The sequence below is a fragment of the Elephantulus edwardii genome, unplaced genomic scaffold (assembly GCF_000299155.1).
Source record: "Elephantulus edwardii isolate Elephantulus edwardi_28Jun2011 unplaced genomic scaffold, EleEdw1.0 scaffold00065, whole genome shotgun sequence".
Classification (NCBI taxonomy): domain Eukaryota; kingdom Metazoa; phylum Chordata; class Mammalia; order Macroscelidea; family Macroscelididae; genus Elephantulus; species Elephantulus edwardii.
In genome coordinates, this window is record NW_006399815.1 from 11,509,257 (window position 1) to 11,525,505 (window position 16,249).

The 16,249-nt window shown below is 35.7% G+C and overlaps 1 protein-coding gene and 1 pseudogene across 1 annotated transcript in view; both read right to left on the reverse strand.

The window, feature by feature from the left end:
• PDZRN4 (PDZ domain containing ring finger 4) overlaps positions 1 to 16,249 on the reverse strand; it is a 605,552-nt gene that overhangs the window by 550,731 nt on the left and 38,572 nt on the right. The gene's annotated exons all lie outside the window — the stretch shown is intronic.
• The window catches only part of LOC102875533, a 1,879-nt pseudogene continuing 1,620 nt past the window's right edge, over positions 15,991 to 16,249 (reverse strand).

The following is a 16,249-nucleotide window of genomic DNA, read 5'->3' on the forward strand; positions in this document are numbered from 1 at the left end:
GAAACTATTATAATCATGTGGAATGACATCAAAAGGAACAACATATGTATGATTGGAATTCTAAAACATAAGAGTGACAGGGAAGTCACTGAAAAAAATTGTGGAAGAAGTACTATAAGAAAACTTCCCATATACTATGAAAAATAGGGAAATCCATATTAAAAATGCACAACAAACACCAAATGGACTAGATCCAAAAAGAAAAACATAAGACATATCAAAGATAAATTCTCCAAATTAAAAGATAAGGATAGAATACTAAAATCAGTGTGAGCAAAACAGAGTCACTCACATAGAGGAAACAATTAGATTAAGTTCTGATTTCTCCACAGAAACCATGTGACCTAGAAGACAATGGGACAGCATATATAGAAAGTTGAAAGAGATCCATTTTCAGCCAAGGATCCTATACCCAGCAAAGCTCTCCATCAAATATGAAGGATAAATAATATCCTTGGCAGGAAAAAGGGAACTTCAGGGATATGTGAAAACAAGACCAAAACTACAAGAACTATTAAGTGCAGTACTTCACACAGAGATTCCAAAGGAAAGACCAGAAACAACAACAACAATAAAAAAAAGAAACACAGCAAAAATGGCAGTGATTAAAACCTGGCCTGACAATAACCACACTTGATGTGAACGGATCAAATCTGCCAATTAAGAGAAAAAAAGAGTAGTAGAATGGATAAAAAAAAAACCCCAAAACAAAAACAAAAACCACATCACCAAAACTCAAAAAGAACAAGGTTCATCAATATGTTGCCTAGAAGAGACACATCTTGAAACTAAAGAGAAAGATAGAATCAAAATTAAAGGCTGGGGGAAAAATATACCAAGAAAATGGCAACTATAAAAAACCAGGAGTAGTAATACCAATCTCTGATAAAAGATTTCAGAATAAAAATCAACATAAAAGATAAGGAAGGGCAGTACATACTAATTAAAGGCACAATAGGGCATTACATACTTATTAAAGTAACAATAGATCAAGAAGACATAACCTTGGTCAAAATTTATGTACCGAATGATAAATCTGAAAATGCATGAAGTAATGGTTAACAGAATTGAAGAAAGGTATAGCACCACAATAGTGGTAGGAGACTTCAACACACCACTAACATCAAAGGATAGGTCAACCCAAAAGAAACGTAGCAATGACGTGGAAGATCTAAACTATACTATCAGCCAACTTGAACTTGTGGAAGTATTCAGGATAATGCGCCTAACTAAAACTTAATTCACTTTCTTCTCAAGTGCGCTTGGTACATTCTCCAAAACTGATCATATATTAGGACACAAAGCAGCCTCAGCAAATTAAAAACATTGAAATAATCCAAAGTTTCTATCAGAACACAATGCCATAAAACTAGAAATTAACCATAGGAGGGTAAAGCTTACAAAACCACCTAGTGGAAGGTAAATAACTCTGCTGGAACATGATTTGGTTATAAAAGAAAAAAAGAATTAATTTCTTAGAAGTTCCTTGAAACAAATGAAAATGAAAATACAACATATCAAAACCTCTGGGAGGCAGCTGAGGCAGTCCTTAGGAGGAAATTAATTTTAACTGACAACATAAGAAAGGAAAAAAAAAATCAATGATCTATCTCAACAACTTCATCAACTAGAAAAAGAACAATAATCCTATAGCCTGTAGAAGAAAGGAAGCTATAAGGAAAAGAGCTGAAATCAAGGAGATGGAGAACAGAAAAACGGTTGAAACTATATATAAGAAGCTAGTTTTTTGAAAGAGTCAATTAAACTGACAAATCACTGGCAAACTTAATTAAAAAAAGAGAAGACATAGATAACTTTATTAGGAAATGGAAGACATAGATAACTTGATTACAAAATGATAGAAGTGACATCACACTGAACCAGATGAAATTAAATTAATAATATTAGAATACTATGAAAACCTAAACTCTAATAAATTTGAAAACCTAAAGGAAATGGACAAATTTCTTGATACTCATTCCCCAACCAAACTGATCAGAACAGATGTAGAATACTTGGTCAGACTCATCACAAAAGAAATTTAACAGGTCATAAAAAACCTCCCCCTTAAATAAAGTCCTGGACTAGATGGCTTAACAGCTGAAAATCTACCAAACATTCAGAGAAGACCTATCACCAATTCTACTTCAAGTATTAAAAAAAAAAATAGAAAATGAAGGAACACTCCAAGGGTCTTTTTATGAAGCAAGCATAATGCTAATACCAAAACCAGGCAAAGATATTACCAAGAAAGAAGACTAGAGGCAAATCTCTCTTATGAATATAGATGCAAAAAGCCTTAACAAATCCTAGCCAATATAATCCAAGAGCACTTCAAAAAATAATTCACCATGACCAAGTGGGATTCAAAACAGGTATGCAAGGTTGCTTCAACATAAAGGGGGAGGGGGGAATCAACATAAGTCACCACATTAACAAAGCAAATAACAAGAACCATACTTTCTTAGCAATTGATGCAAAAAAGGCAATAGACAAAATCCAGCACCCCTTCCTGATCAAGACTCAGCTAAATTGGAATATAAGGGAATTTCCTCCACATAGTTAAAACTATACAAATTCAAGAGCCAATATCATTTTCAATGTTGAAAGACTAAAAGCATTTTTGTTGTGAAACAGGGACAAGACAAGGCTTCCCACTGTCATCACTTCTCTTCAGTGTTGTATTGGAAGTGCTTGCCATGGCAATATGACAAAAGAAGCAAATAAAAGGCATCCAGGCCAGCAAATGGATAAACTATCACTATGTGCAGATGATATGATATTGTATACAGAAAATCCCAAGGACTCAACAACAATAACAACAACAACAAAAAAAATGTTAGAAATAGTAGACCAATTTAATTAAAGTGGCAGGATATAAGACCAATATAAAAAATTTAAAAAAAAAATCAGTGGAACTCCTCCACAGTAACAAAGAGAATACAGAGAAGGAAACTAACAAAGCAATACCATTTACAATAGCCAATCACAAATTGAGATACTTGGGCATGAACCTAATTAAAGATACAAAAGATCTGTACAAAGATGAAAAAAAAATTAAAAAAAGAACTATACAAAGAGAACTACAGAACATTTCTGTGAGACACAATAAAAGACCTACCTAAATGAAAAAATGTGCCCTGTTCATGAATAGGAAGACTCAATATTTTGAAAATGATAGTCCCACCAAAAGCAATCTACATGTTCAACACAATCCCAATACAGATGCCTAATTAATGTTATAAGAAGATCAGAAGGGGAATTATCAAGTTTATTTGGAGAGGAAAGAGACCCAAATAAGCAAAGCACTTATGAAAAACAAAATTGAAGTGAGAGAAATAGCACTCTCTGATGTCAAAATCTACCAGACAGTGGTAGTAACCAAAACAGCATGATACTAGCACAATGATAGGCCACATAGTCCAATGGAACAGAACTGAGAACCCAGAAATGGACCCAGATGATACTCAACAAAGAAATAAAACTTATCAAATGGGGAAAGTTGACAACAAATGGTGTTGGCAAAACTGAACTGCACCTGCGGAAGGCTGAAACAGGATCCACAACTCACACTATACACAGAAATCAACTCAAGGTGGATCAGAGACTTAAAAGTAAAACCCAAAACCAGAGACAAAAGCGGATCAGTCTTAAACGGCCTCATCAATTGCATAAAGAGACTGCCAATTACAGTCAGAAATGGGCAATCTGAAGAGGATAAAAACTGATGAATGGGACCTTCTAGAGTTTAAATTCCTGTGTGCATCAAAAACTTTTTTCAACATAGTTAAAGAATATCTACTGATTAGGGGTGGGGGGTGAATTTGGCAATACCATGTCAGATAAGCATCTCATGTCAAAAGTTTACAGAACCCTACAGGGCCTCTACAAGAAAAAGACCGATAACACAATTTCAAAATGGGCAAAATACATGGAAAAACTTTTCACAGAGGAAGACATTTGGATGGCCAAAAGACACATGAAAAAAAATGCTCAAAATCCCTGGCAATAAGAGAGATTCAAATCAAAGCCACAATGAAAAACAAAACAAAACGAAACAAAACCACAATGAGATACTATCTCACTTCAGTAGCAGTTTCACAGGACTGCAAGTAATATATGTTGGAGATAATGTAGCAAGATAGGAACACTTACACGTTGTTGGTTGGAGTGTAAAATGGTAAACTACTCTTGAAAGCAGTTTGGAGTTTCCTTAGAAAGCTGAACATAGACATTACATATGACTCAGCTATTCCACTGTTTGGAAAATACCCTAAGAAAATAAGGACTGAGGCACAAATGGAGACTTGCACACCAATGTTCATAGCAGCATTATTCACAATAGCAAGAACATGGAAACAGCTCAACCACCATTGAATGGAATGCCCAACTACAAGAGATTGGATTGAGAAATTATGGTATGTTCACACAATGGAATCCTATGCAGGATGCATGAGCAATGATTTTGTAAATTACTATCTAACTTGGGAGGTACTGGAAAGCATTATGCTAAATGAACTTAGTCTCATAAGGACAAATACTGTATAAGATTATGATTACTTAGGAAATAGATAACTAGTGAAACGTGTATGAGAATCTAAGAGGGGGAGGGTAGAAGCAGAGGGGTAAGGATGGGAAAAGGGCATAATCATAGTGTCACCCAATTTAATGGGTGGAGTGAAGGGTGGGTTAAGGAAATGGGAAAAATCTGTTGTGAAAATAGTTATATACATATAAACTTTTTAAATAAACTAGTGAAAAAGAAAATGTTTATTTTAAAAATTCCACAACTGTTATCATAGGTATATCACAATCTTCTAGAATAAGGTGGCACACAACTTCCTCCTTGTACAAGGCACCACCTATTTCTCTTACCCTGAAGTGTAAGAGCATATGTACCCTAGTAGGTTTGCTTTCCTCAAGCTGTGCTATCATTACGCTCTCCCACCTCCAATGCTAACAGCTATTCCTGGACAAAAGCAAAGAATACTAGAAGAATGTCTATTTCTGCTTTATTGATTATGCGAAGGCATTTTCCTGTGTGGATCATAATAAATTATGGCTAGCATTGTGAAGAACAGAAATCCCAGAACACTTAACCATGCTCATATGAAATGTTTACATACAAGAAGCAGCTATTGTCCTAAAAGAACAAGTCAACACTGTGTGGTTTAAAAATAAGAAAGGTAAAAAAAAAAAAATAAAATAAAATAAAATAAGAAAGGTGTGTATCAGGGCTGTATCCTTTCTCCATCCATACCTATGCCATCTGTATGCTGATCAAATAATTCAGGAAGCCGGACTTTTTAAAAAAAATTTTATTTCTATCCATTCATTGTTGCACTTTTCTCCCATTCCAACCCTCCCCGCCAGTACACTACAGTCTTGGAAAAATAAAAGAAAAATTCTTTCATTGTTTTACAATCCCTCCCCACAGGTCCACTCCACTATGCAGACTTCGCTCTGGACTCCCGCCATGACAAAAGTATCCAAATCACATATCCCTTTTAAACAGTTTTCTCTCTCATCTGTTTCAATGCAGTATACATTATTGAACCCATCTTTCTCAGTCCCCGACCCCCAACTTCGAGGTCAGTCCTGTTTTACAACAGTAGCACCATGCAGTATTTGTCCCTTTGTGACTGAGATACTGTACTCAGCATAATGTCCTCCAGGTCACCCATTTTTAATAATATTGCATGAGTTTCTTGTTTTTCATTGCAGCGAGGTATTCCATTGTGTGGATATACCACAGTCTCTCTGTTCATTCGTTTGTTGATTGGCACTTAGGTTGTTTCCAACTCCTTGCTATCGTGAACAAAGCCATGATAAACATGGGTGTGCATAAGGAAGCTGGGCTTTATGAGGAAATATATAGCATTGGGACTGGAGGAAGGCTCATCAACAACTTGTGTTAAGCAGATGACACAACCTTACTTGATGAAAGAGATGAGGTCTTGAAGCACTTGCTGCAGAAGATCAAAGGCAGCAGCTTTCAATATGTATTACATCTCAACATCAAGAAAATAAAAACCCCCACCACTGTACCAATATGCTACATCATAATAGATGGAGAAAATATTAAAACTGTCAAAGATTTCAGATTATTGGATTCACAATTAACAGTGTTGGTACCAACAGCCAGTGGCTCAGGATACACATGACACTGGGGCAAGCCTATAGTTAGGGACCTCTCCAAATTATTGGTTAGACATTATATCAGTTTAATGACTAAAGTGCACTTGATTCAGGTCATGATCGCTTCAATCACTTGCTATACATATGGACAAAGAATAAAAATTACAGAAGAACAGATGCCTTTGAGTCCTGGTGTTGGAGAAGAGAACTGATTGCTTAATGGACTATCAAGAGAACAAACAGATATGTCTTAGAGAAGGTGCAGAATGTTCCTTGAAAATAAGAGTGCTGAAGCTTTGTCTCACATACTTTGGAAAAGTTGTTAGAAGAGGCTAGTCCTTGGAAAAGGACATTATTCTTGGAAAGGTGGAGGGTCAGCAAAAAAGAAGACGACGCTCAACATGACGGATTGATACAGTGACTGCAGCGATAGCCCAGAGTAAGACAAGGTTCAGATCTGTTCTTCATAGGGTCTCTCTGAGTTGTACTCAATTAAATCATATCTAACAACCACAAGCTGCATTGCTATCCAAAAGGCATGCAGTTCAAATCTACCCACTGCTCCATGGAGAAGGATGAGCAATAGTCTCCTTTGGATGGGCTATTTACTATCTTTGAAAACCTGCTGGAGGATCAGCTATAATGAGCCAGCTCTGACTCAACATCAAACCAACACCACCAGAATAAAAAATGAGTGAAATACTCCAAGTGAAAATGATAAAATATTACACGATACAGAATTTGAATGAATAAGATGTTCAGTACAAATTAAGCAGAGAAATAATTCACTAGAAAGTAGAATAATATTCATCCTATTCCTCACATATCTGATACCTAGTTAAGCAGTATTTTTTTTAAATTTAGGACCACAGTAAAACACCTACTATTTGACTATATTGTACATAACCAAGTATGTCTGGTAATAAGAACCACAGAGTTGAGAAGATGCTGATTAAAGTAATGCATCAGAACTGGTTTAGGGGCTGGGCCACGAGTCTCAATAGCTTCACAGTTCTGTAATGATGCATTTCAACTGTTATGTAATGTATGATATGTCACATAAGTAAACGATGCAGTCGTTGGCCATTTGTGAGCTGATGTGACTATCTTCCATTTTTGCATAATGCCTATATTCACATACAATGCACAATGCCTATATTCACATACAACTTGATCATTAGATCCTAACCATGTCTCTAAGAGAGGGGTAGGTATTTTCATGATTGTTTGGAACCTGAGAAATGGAGTGTTAGATCCCATCCAGTCTAACATTCTAGCATAATGCCACTTCTAAATTTAAATACTGAGATAATATCCTTATAAATATTTACTTTAAAAATATGAAGGGATTGAGAGATTCACTTCTCACATAAAAAATAGCAACTTTCATAGGCACACTCCATGAAGTGCTAAGAAAAATTGATTTCTTGAACCTCAGCTTGAATTCTCTTTTTCTCTTTTAAAAAAAACTAGTCAGTGGTATGAAAATTGTTTGATTAAATAAAATTAGAGCATCAGAGAGTTTAGAATGTGACATATCCTGAACAAAAGTGGCCTTTGTGTCAGGAAGATGATAAAATCCTCCTGGGTAAATTCCTCTCACTCCCTCAGTTAATAATCCAAGTCACTGCACATTCAAGCACAGAGTTTTAGTTTGGAGAGCTGCTTTCTTTTTTTCTTCTTTAACTCTGTAATATACAACTTAAACAGACTATACATAGGATACAAATGCTGCTGTGAACTTTCTTGAATACTCACAGATTCTTGGATAAAACAAAAATTAATCTACAGCCAGTAAGTCTGGCTTATGCCCCCTATATATCATTAAAATTAACCTTCAGACTAAAGAAACCTTTATGAATTTTCCTTCTGTGCTTTAAGATAATTATGATGACATAAATGGTGATACACTGATGAATAGCTACCACTGTTCAATTGATTACATAAACACTTGAAAATATGTTCACTTTGCTACGGCAGATTCTATAGAGGAAGTTGTTAAAAAGATTTAGTAATAATACATACAGTCTTTCTGGTTCCATATTAACTCAATCTAGAAACTAAATATCTTTTCTCATATAATTATTTTCATGTTATATGAGCATATGATACACATATACTGCATGAATGGTTATCAAAGATGTTTTATCAACACATTGATTTTATCATTGCAGATAGATGTTCATCAGTCCTATTTAACTATTTACTTGACCAATTTCTATCTGTCAAGTAAATAATAGTACTGATGAACATCTGTGGAAGGTTTTGAGTTTGTTGTTTTTTTTAAATTGTGTATGTGTCAATTTTTGTGCATGTTAAATGAAGGAATAACATTTGCTTTTCTCTTATATTTCTACTTTTAGTCATTTGTTCATAATTAGAATAGTTTACATAGGAAAAGCATGCTCTACCTCCCTTAACATCAAGCATCATAGAGATGATGTAGACATGATCATACTATAGATCCTAGCACTTATAAATTGATATCCCAGTTTGTATACCGATAGGCCATTTACAAATTTCTGTTCTCCCTGACAAAATAAATCAAGAAACAATAGAGTTTCAAAATTACTAAGAGTTTTTGTTTTTATCTGAGATAAACAAAATGAACCTGATCCACTTCTTATATTCTAAGTAACACACATATATCTTTCCAATCCAGTGTTTGCTTGTTTAACTTACTGTCTATGGAAGATTACCTGATATTTTCATAACTAATAGCTATGACTCTAAAAATGCACATTTATTTAGTTTTGAACAGTTCTCAAAACATGAACAGGGGGAAATGAATTATATGTTACTGTTACTGTTGTTCATTGAGTTGGCCTCTGCGTATAGCCCCTTACGTATTATAAAGTATAACTGTTCCATAGGATTTTTTGCTGTGATATTTATGGGAATAGAGCAATATATCTTATTTTTCCACAAAGCAATTGGATAGCTTCTAATTGCTACCCTTTTTACTGGGGATATTCTGTACCTGACTGAAATAAATATGCAAGCTACTTTATTTAACAAAAACAAATTTTGAAAGCAGACATGCAAATAGCCAAGACAAAGTTGGTTTGACAGAAATGGGAGGAAACTCTTACTATATATATCAGCCTTTATCAGAAGAAATGTGTGAATAGAAGGCCAGATGTGGCTTTGCCATAAGGTGACCATGTTGGGAAGATGGATATGAACAGTGTAGAATGAAAATGGTCCCTCTTTTAATTATACATGATATGATACGTGGTCAATAATTATTTGGATCTTCCAAACTTTCCAAGGATCACTATTATTTAAACATTAATATGTCTGACAGAGGAAATATAAACTTTGCTAACTAAAAACTCAAGGCTCATTATTAACAAAATCTGTTGAACAACTGATAGTCTCTGTTCTAGACTCTGACTTTCTTAAAAGGGGACACAAAAAGCAAGTATGTACCTCGTCAAGAAAGCGTTTATCTAGTAAGTTGTTTTGCTGTGTTCCGTCTACATGGAACCGACGTACAGCTGATCCTCCAGTGGGTTTTCAGAGGCAGTAAACTACATGGGAGTTGACTCCCATCTTTCTCTGGTGGAGCAGTTGGTGGATTCAAACTGCATACCTCTGTGCTGGCAGTGTGAGTCCTTTCCATTAAGCCACCAGAGGTAAGTATATTCTATTGGAAGGTGCAAGCACTATGGATGGAGTATCATTAACTAAAAAGTGAGTGGTTCAAACCTACCAATCACTGCGGAAGCAGGAAGTGGCAGTCTGTTTCTCTAAAGATTGCAGCCTTGGAAACTGCAGAGTAGTTCTACTCTGCCCTACAAAGTCATTATGAGGATTGTCTAGACAGCAACTGGTTTGCTTTTGGTGTTTAATGGAGACAAACAAAGATGGTAAGAAGGGAAGGCCTGGGACAAGATATAAAGTCAAATAGGATAGGCAGGCAAGAGCTCATTAACCATTTGTTCACATATGAACACAGCCAGGAATTTGGTGAGTTAACATGCTATGGGAAGTTCTTCATTTTGGCATGCACATAGAGTAACTCACAGTATTTTTGAGACAGATTAAGAGCAGCTGGTGGATTTGAACCATGTGCCTTTCTTTGGGATTGAAGTGCAGATTCTTACCACTAGGCCACCAGAGCTCTGTGCTAACAATATAATGGCAAATTATCAGTCAAAGTATTTTAATATCAGTTATTAACAAAAAGAGGCTCACAACAGACAATTAAGGATCAGCATGAATATCTATAAGGATAAAGTGAAGAGGAAAAACTTGTGTGAAGTACGAATATGTTACTGACAAGGGCTTCCCATTCCCACATATGTGCCTGATTCTGGCATGTCCAGAGGTGGGAGAGGGTGTGCGTCAAATAACAATCTGAGATATCAAATGCCACTTTAATAATTGTTGCAATTAACACGCAAAACAAGCTGAGGTAGCGTACATAGTGAAAATGATGATAAAAGGTCTAACCCCATTCAGAGTAACACTCAATTATCTCTACCAATCTAAATCATAGAATCATGTCTTTGCATCATGAAAATCCAGGTTGGGGAGTGAAAGTAAATATAATTGCTGTTTAATATCCTAGAAATATTTCTTTTTATCTAAATTACAAAAATATTTTTATTCAAAGTAGCTAACTATAATTTTGCCCAATTGTGAAGTGTGTACTCAAAAGGTAAAATATGTGGTTTCAGAAGAAATATCTCAATGTTAATACAAAATGTAGTCCCAAATACAAACATCAAATATTTTCAAAGCTGTGATTTTAGCTTTCTTCCTTCAAATTTATTAGATGCAATCAACTAGCACTTAAAACATTAAGATGTTATTTTTCCTAGTTGCAGGCCTTTTTTTTTTTTAATGACACTATCATTTAGCTTTATTCTGAATCCCTGCAATTCAGGTAGTAAAAAGACATCAAACTGATAAGTCCAAAGGTTAATTATCAATGCACCCTTTCTTTGAAACATAATAATATGAATACATGAAGTTAATATTATTTTCTCTTAGGATAACTGCATACACCACCACCCCAACTCTGAAGTAATGCTGTGTAGAGACAATGCTACAATTATCACAAGTAAAATGTGTCTTTATTTTCTCTTTAAATATGCTGTCATCATTTCTCAGGCTATGTATCTCTCTTAATCTGGCAGTATACAGCAGTATTTACGTGTTCTTGTGTAGTGGATAATACTGTCAAAACTGAAGTTCTCACAGTGTAATGAAATTCTTGATCACAAGGTAACAGTTACTCCCATCTGTGACATTGGGTATTTCCCTCATGCTTATTAACCCTCTACTACGTTAAATACAGTGTTCTTTTCTAGCAAGTGCTCTGTAGATAACACACTTAACCTAAAAGAGGCAAAGTCTCACCATCTTCATCTAAGGAGCAACCTGACTGTATTTTTTGCTATACAACTGAGATAATCTCCATGATCATAAGAAGTTCTTTAATTCTATGCTTCTGGAAAGAGAAATGCTCTGGATTCATTTGCTTTTTACTCTCATTAAAAGAACTGTCACTTAATTATCTTCTCATTAAAATAATCTAAACATAAATTTATTACATAAACTTACATAGAAAGTATTCCATTTTTTACTATACCTCAGCAAATAACTGATCCATTTATTTTGACATTAATATTTAATATGCTAAATTTTGAACACTATAAAAAACAAGTTTATAAATATACTTCAGTGGGTGAAGTGGGTGAAGTATAACTTTACCTACTTTAGTTAATAATTGTTGTTGTTGTTGTTGTTGCTGTTCTTGATTGCCTTCAAGTAGAGCATGATTCATAGTGACTCTATAAACAAAAGACCTAATGCCTTTCCATAACTATCATCATTTCTCCAAGTTCATAGAGTTTCCAGAGGCATGTAGTTTAGGAAGTGGATGCTTCTCCTGCTCCAAATAGGTTAATAATTGGAGAACATATATTTGGTGACACAATCTAGGCCAACCACTCACCTCTCTAAATATCAGTGGTGTGGTACATAGAATTTCCTCCTGTATTTACAACATCAGAAACCCAATGGAGTGTTTCTATGAGTTTCTATCAACTTGCCTCTGGAAACCCTATGAACCTGGAGAAAAGATGAAAGTTATACAAGTGTCCAGGTCTTTTTGTTGATAGGGTTGCTATGAGTCTCCTACGACTCCACGATACTTAAAAACAACAACATCATAGAAAGAGATAAGTTGGCATAGTGGACAGAAAGTGATGCCACCAAGCTAAAGGTGGGAGACTTTAATCTGCAGCCCTCAGGTCTGTTTTTAATTGGTTTTGGTGAAACATTCTTCTGGGTAATATAGCCCTGGTCTGTGCACTCTTTGTACTCGTGGTTTCTGTGAAGCTGAACACAGTGACACTGATGTGTCAAATGGGAGAATTATTACCCACTGCGGACAGTGTTTGGTGGAGCTCTCTGATTAAAACAAGCTTGGAAGCAGCAGTGGCATCCACTTCCGAAATAGCTTGTCTCCAGAAACCTTATGAATCTGGAGAGAGGATGAAAGTTATACAGGTGTCCAGGTCTTTCGTTCATAGGGTCACTCTGAGTTGACTCGATGGCACCTAACAACAACAACAACATCTACCCATCCTGCTTTTACTTATGCAATTAATTTTTACTGAACAGATACGCATGCATATACACATGTCCTTAGAGAGAATGGGAAAAAGATGGTTATAGTTTTAGAGAATATTTTTTAAGTAACTAGACTTTTAGAACTATTTTTTATTTTATAGTCATATATATAAGCCCTCAAAAACATATCCTCATCATTTTAGTGTAACTATTGAATGGTGATACTTTGATTACAAATAAATTGATCAAGTCCATCTATGGCTTCCTTCATGATGTTAATAAACATATAGAGAAGATTCCAATAAATGTTATTCTAATTAATAATATCTGTTCTTCATTGTTTAGCTATTATTGATAATAAAGAACAAAGGTAACCTTGTAATTTATTATTTGGTAACCCCAAAAATATCTATTTAAAAATAAGTAATTCTTGCTAACTTTGAATTCACCAAAGACAGTGCCTTTGAGACTAATCTAACAAAGAGTGACCCTCCATTGGATTTCTGAGGCCATCAATCTTTTGGAGGGACACTAGTACTAGGAGCTAACATGTATTGAACATTTTGTGTGTCTCATTCTGTTCTTATGAAATCCTAATAATTTATTATTACCCTCATTTTACAGAAAGGGAAACTGATACTCAGATTAAATTTTTTACCTACTGTTGTCATATTGTACCATTAAGTCAACTTCAATTTATAGCTATCATATGCATGGATGAGAAGGCCCAGAATGTGGGGACTTTGGCTTCTCCGCCCATCCAAGAGGTAAATGAAACCCAGAAGCCTGCGGATCAAGGCGGAGTCTACAATCATTGGGGCAAGTGTAGGAAGCAGAACACAGCATGAAAGAGGCATGAAATTACAGGTTCTTGAAGAAAAATAATAATGTAAATGAATGATAAAGCCCATAACTATTTGTAAATTTTCTTGCAGAAGATGAAGACTTGAAAGTACTTATTGAAGATCAAAGGAGTGAAGCTTTTAAGATAGAATATACCTCAACATTAAGAAATCCTTACCACTAAACCTAGAGGCAACATATTATAGACAAAGACAAGATTAAAGTTATTAAGAATTAACAAAGCTTGAGCATGGTAGAAATGGTGTGGATGGTACTGAACAGCACAAGATTTTAGTCTGCTGTTCATTCGTCTATCCTATGAGTTGTAGTTCACATAATAGCATCTAACAACAACAACAGAAAGCCACACAAGTATCTATCAGCAGGCAATAACCTACAGATCAAACAATTCACTGTTAAAAAAATCCACAACAAAACAATATTGTTGTTGTTGATTGCCATTGAGTTGAGCATGACTCATAGCAACTTAATGAACAAAAGACCTGAAGACGTTCTATGACTATTGTTCTTTCTCCAAGTTCATAGAGTTTCTAGAGGCATATTGTTTGGAAGTGGATGCCGCTCCTCCTTCCAAACCTGTCTTAAGCTGGGAGCTCCACCAAACACTGTCCACTATGGGTAACTATTATGGCATTTGACACCCCAATGGCAGAAAGCTCAGCATTACATCAAATCCAGGTTACCTCAGTACAGCAAATTGACAGAAGAATGCTGTACCGCTTAGAAGAATGTTCCTCCAAAATATAACAACCAACCTTTTAATACAAAGGCCCCCTCCTCGAGGTCTTATTGATTGTAAACTTGAGGCCTAAATAAAAAACAACCAATATGTTGTTGTTGTTGTTGTTGTTGTTATTGTTATGTGCCATCAGGTCACCTGAGACCCACAGCGACCCTATGTACAACAGCTCCGAACCCTTCCCTGTCCTGAGCCAGTCTCACTAATTCTGACACACCAACCCCCATTACCCCAGACACTGTGTCAATCCATCTCATCAGGGATCTTCCTCTCCTGATCTGTCCCTCCATCGTTCTGCACATGATGTCCTTCACCAGGACCAGTAACTCCCAGCAATGTGCCCAAAGTATGTGAGATGAAGCTTTAAAATCCTAGCCTCTAATGTAAGACTCAGGACCCATGATTTATGACACAAGGATAATTGATGACAAAAAAAAAAAAACCAGTAAATTACAGACTGCATTATCGGCTTGGAAAGGGGAGCACTGCATGGTATTTGTAGTCATAATCATAGAAGGCAAACCAACAACATTGCCACAGCTATTTAAGGAGAGACAATTTGTGAACCCAAAGATGCTTATCTTTTCTTCTGTACATGTTCTCTTAAAAATACTGTAAAATTTCTGCCAAATCATTCAATCATCACTACTGGTTTTAAATTATGTATATTATATACTTTAGTAATATCATTACTACTTTTCTCCAAAGTGAAGCACTATAAATCCAAAAGTTTTTCAATGAATCTGTTCTCTGAATGGAACTGTGTAGAATTTTCTATAACCCAAACTCTATCCCCTAAGAAACTCTCCTTATCCAATATTCTCCTTTGTAAATGGTGTGGTCCACAAAGAGCTGTAATGCTAACCCAAAGGTGGTGTCTCTCTGGTGGTCAAATCCACGAGCAGCTCCAAAGAAGAAAGATAAGTGATCTCTTCCTGTGCAATTTTCAGCCTTCTGAAAACCCACTGGGCATTCAGCTACAAATCCAGTCCAGCTGGACAGCAATGAATTAGGGTGAGTATAGGCACAGGATAGGACAAGGTTCAGATCTGTTGTTTATAGGGTCACTATGGTCATACTTGATAGCACACAACAATAAGAAGTAGGTCTTGGAGGTATGACTCCTTTTGGGGGTTGTACAGCTCCTGAAGTCTGACAATTATTCAATGAGAGTTAGAAATTCAATTATCTCCACTCTTGCTCCATGAACCTAATTCAACTTTCTTGAGGACAACTGAGGCCCATCACACTTGACACACACACACACACACACACACACACACACACAACCTTAATCAATTTGTTTTCTTCCTGAATCACAGTATGTTGATTTCTCCATTTGAAAGCTAGAGCAATTGACTTTCCCAATTTGCAATAACATTGATTTTTGCCATTTCCTTCTTTTTTATCATTTCTGCTTGGAAACCAGCCAAGTCTTGCCTATATTATCTTTCCTGTGATTCTTTGTCAAATGCAGCTAATAAAGACTAACTAAAAAACACTATAACAAAAACATACAATGCAATTTCTGATATTTTTCAAAAGAAAATTCCAATTTTTTTTTTTTTATTTTTAAATAACCAGCCTTTAAAAACATTGCTTCACAAATCAAGTTCAGCTTAATTTTAGGTGTATTTCTGTTTGTCCGTGGGTGGAATGTTTTACTCCCCTTTTGGCTGCAGGTTATATTTCTGTGGCTGGAAAAAATGTTCTTCAAGAGCACTGACTAGTTCATTCAGCTCCTTCTTCAGCTGCTCAGGATCGCTGTTTCCAGGCGGAGCACACAGTTCCGCGTAGTACTTGATTTTGGGTTCTGTACCACTGGTCCACATGGTGGCCACGCCTCCGTTAGCAAAGGTAAAAGTGATCATCTGGCTGCTTTTACTAGTTGGGAGAACAGCTTTTTTGTCAGGCTGGGTA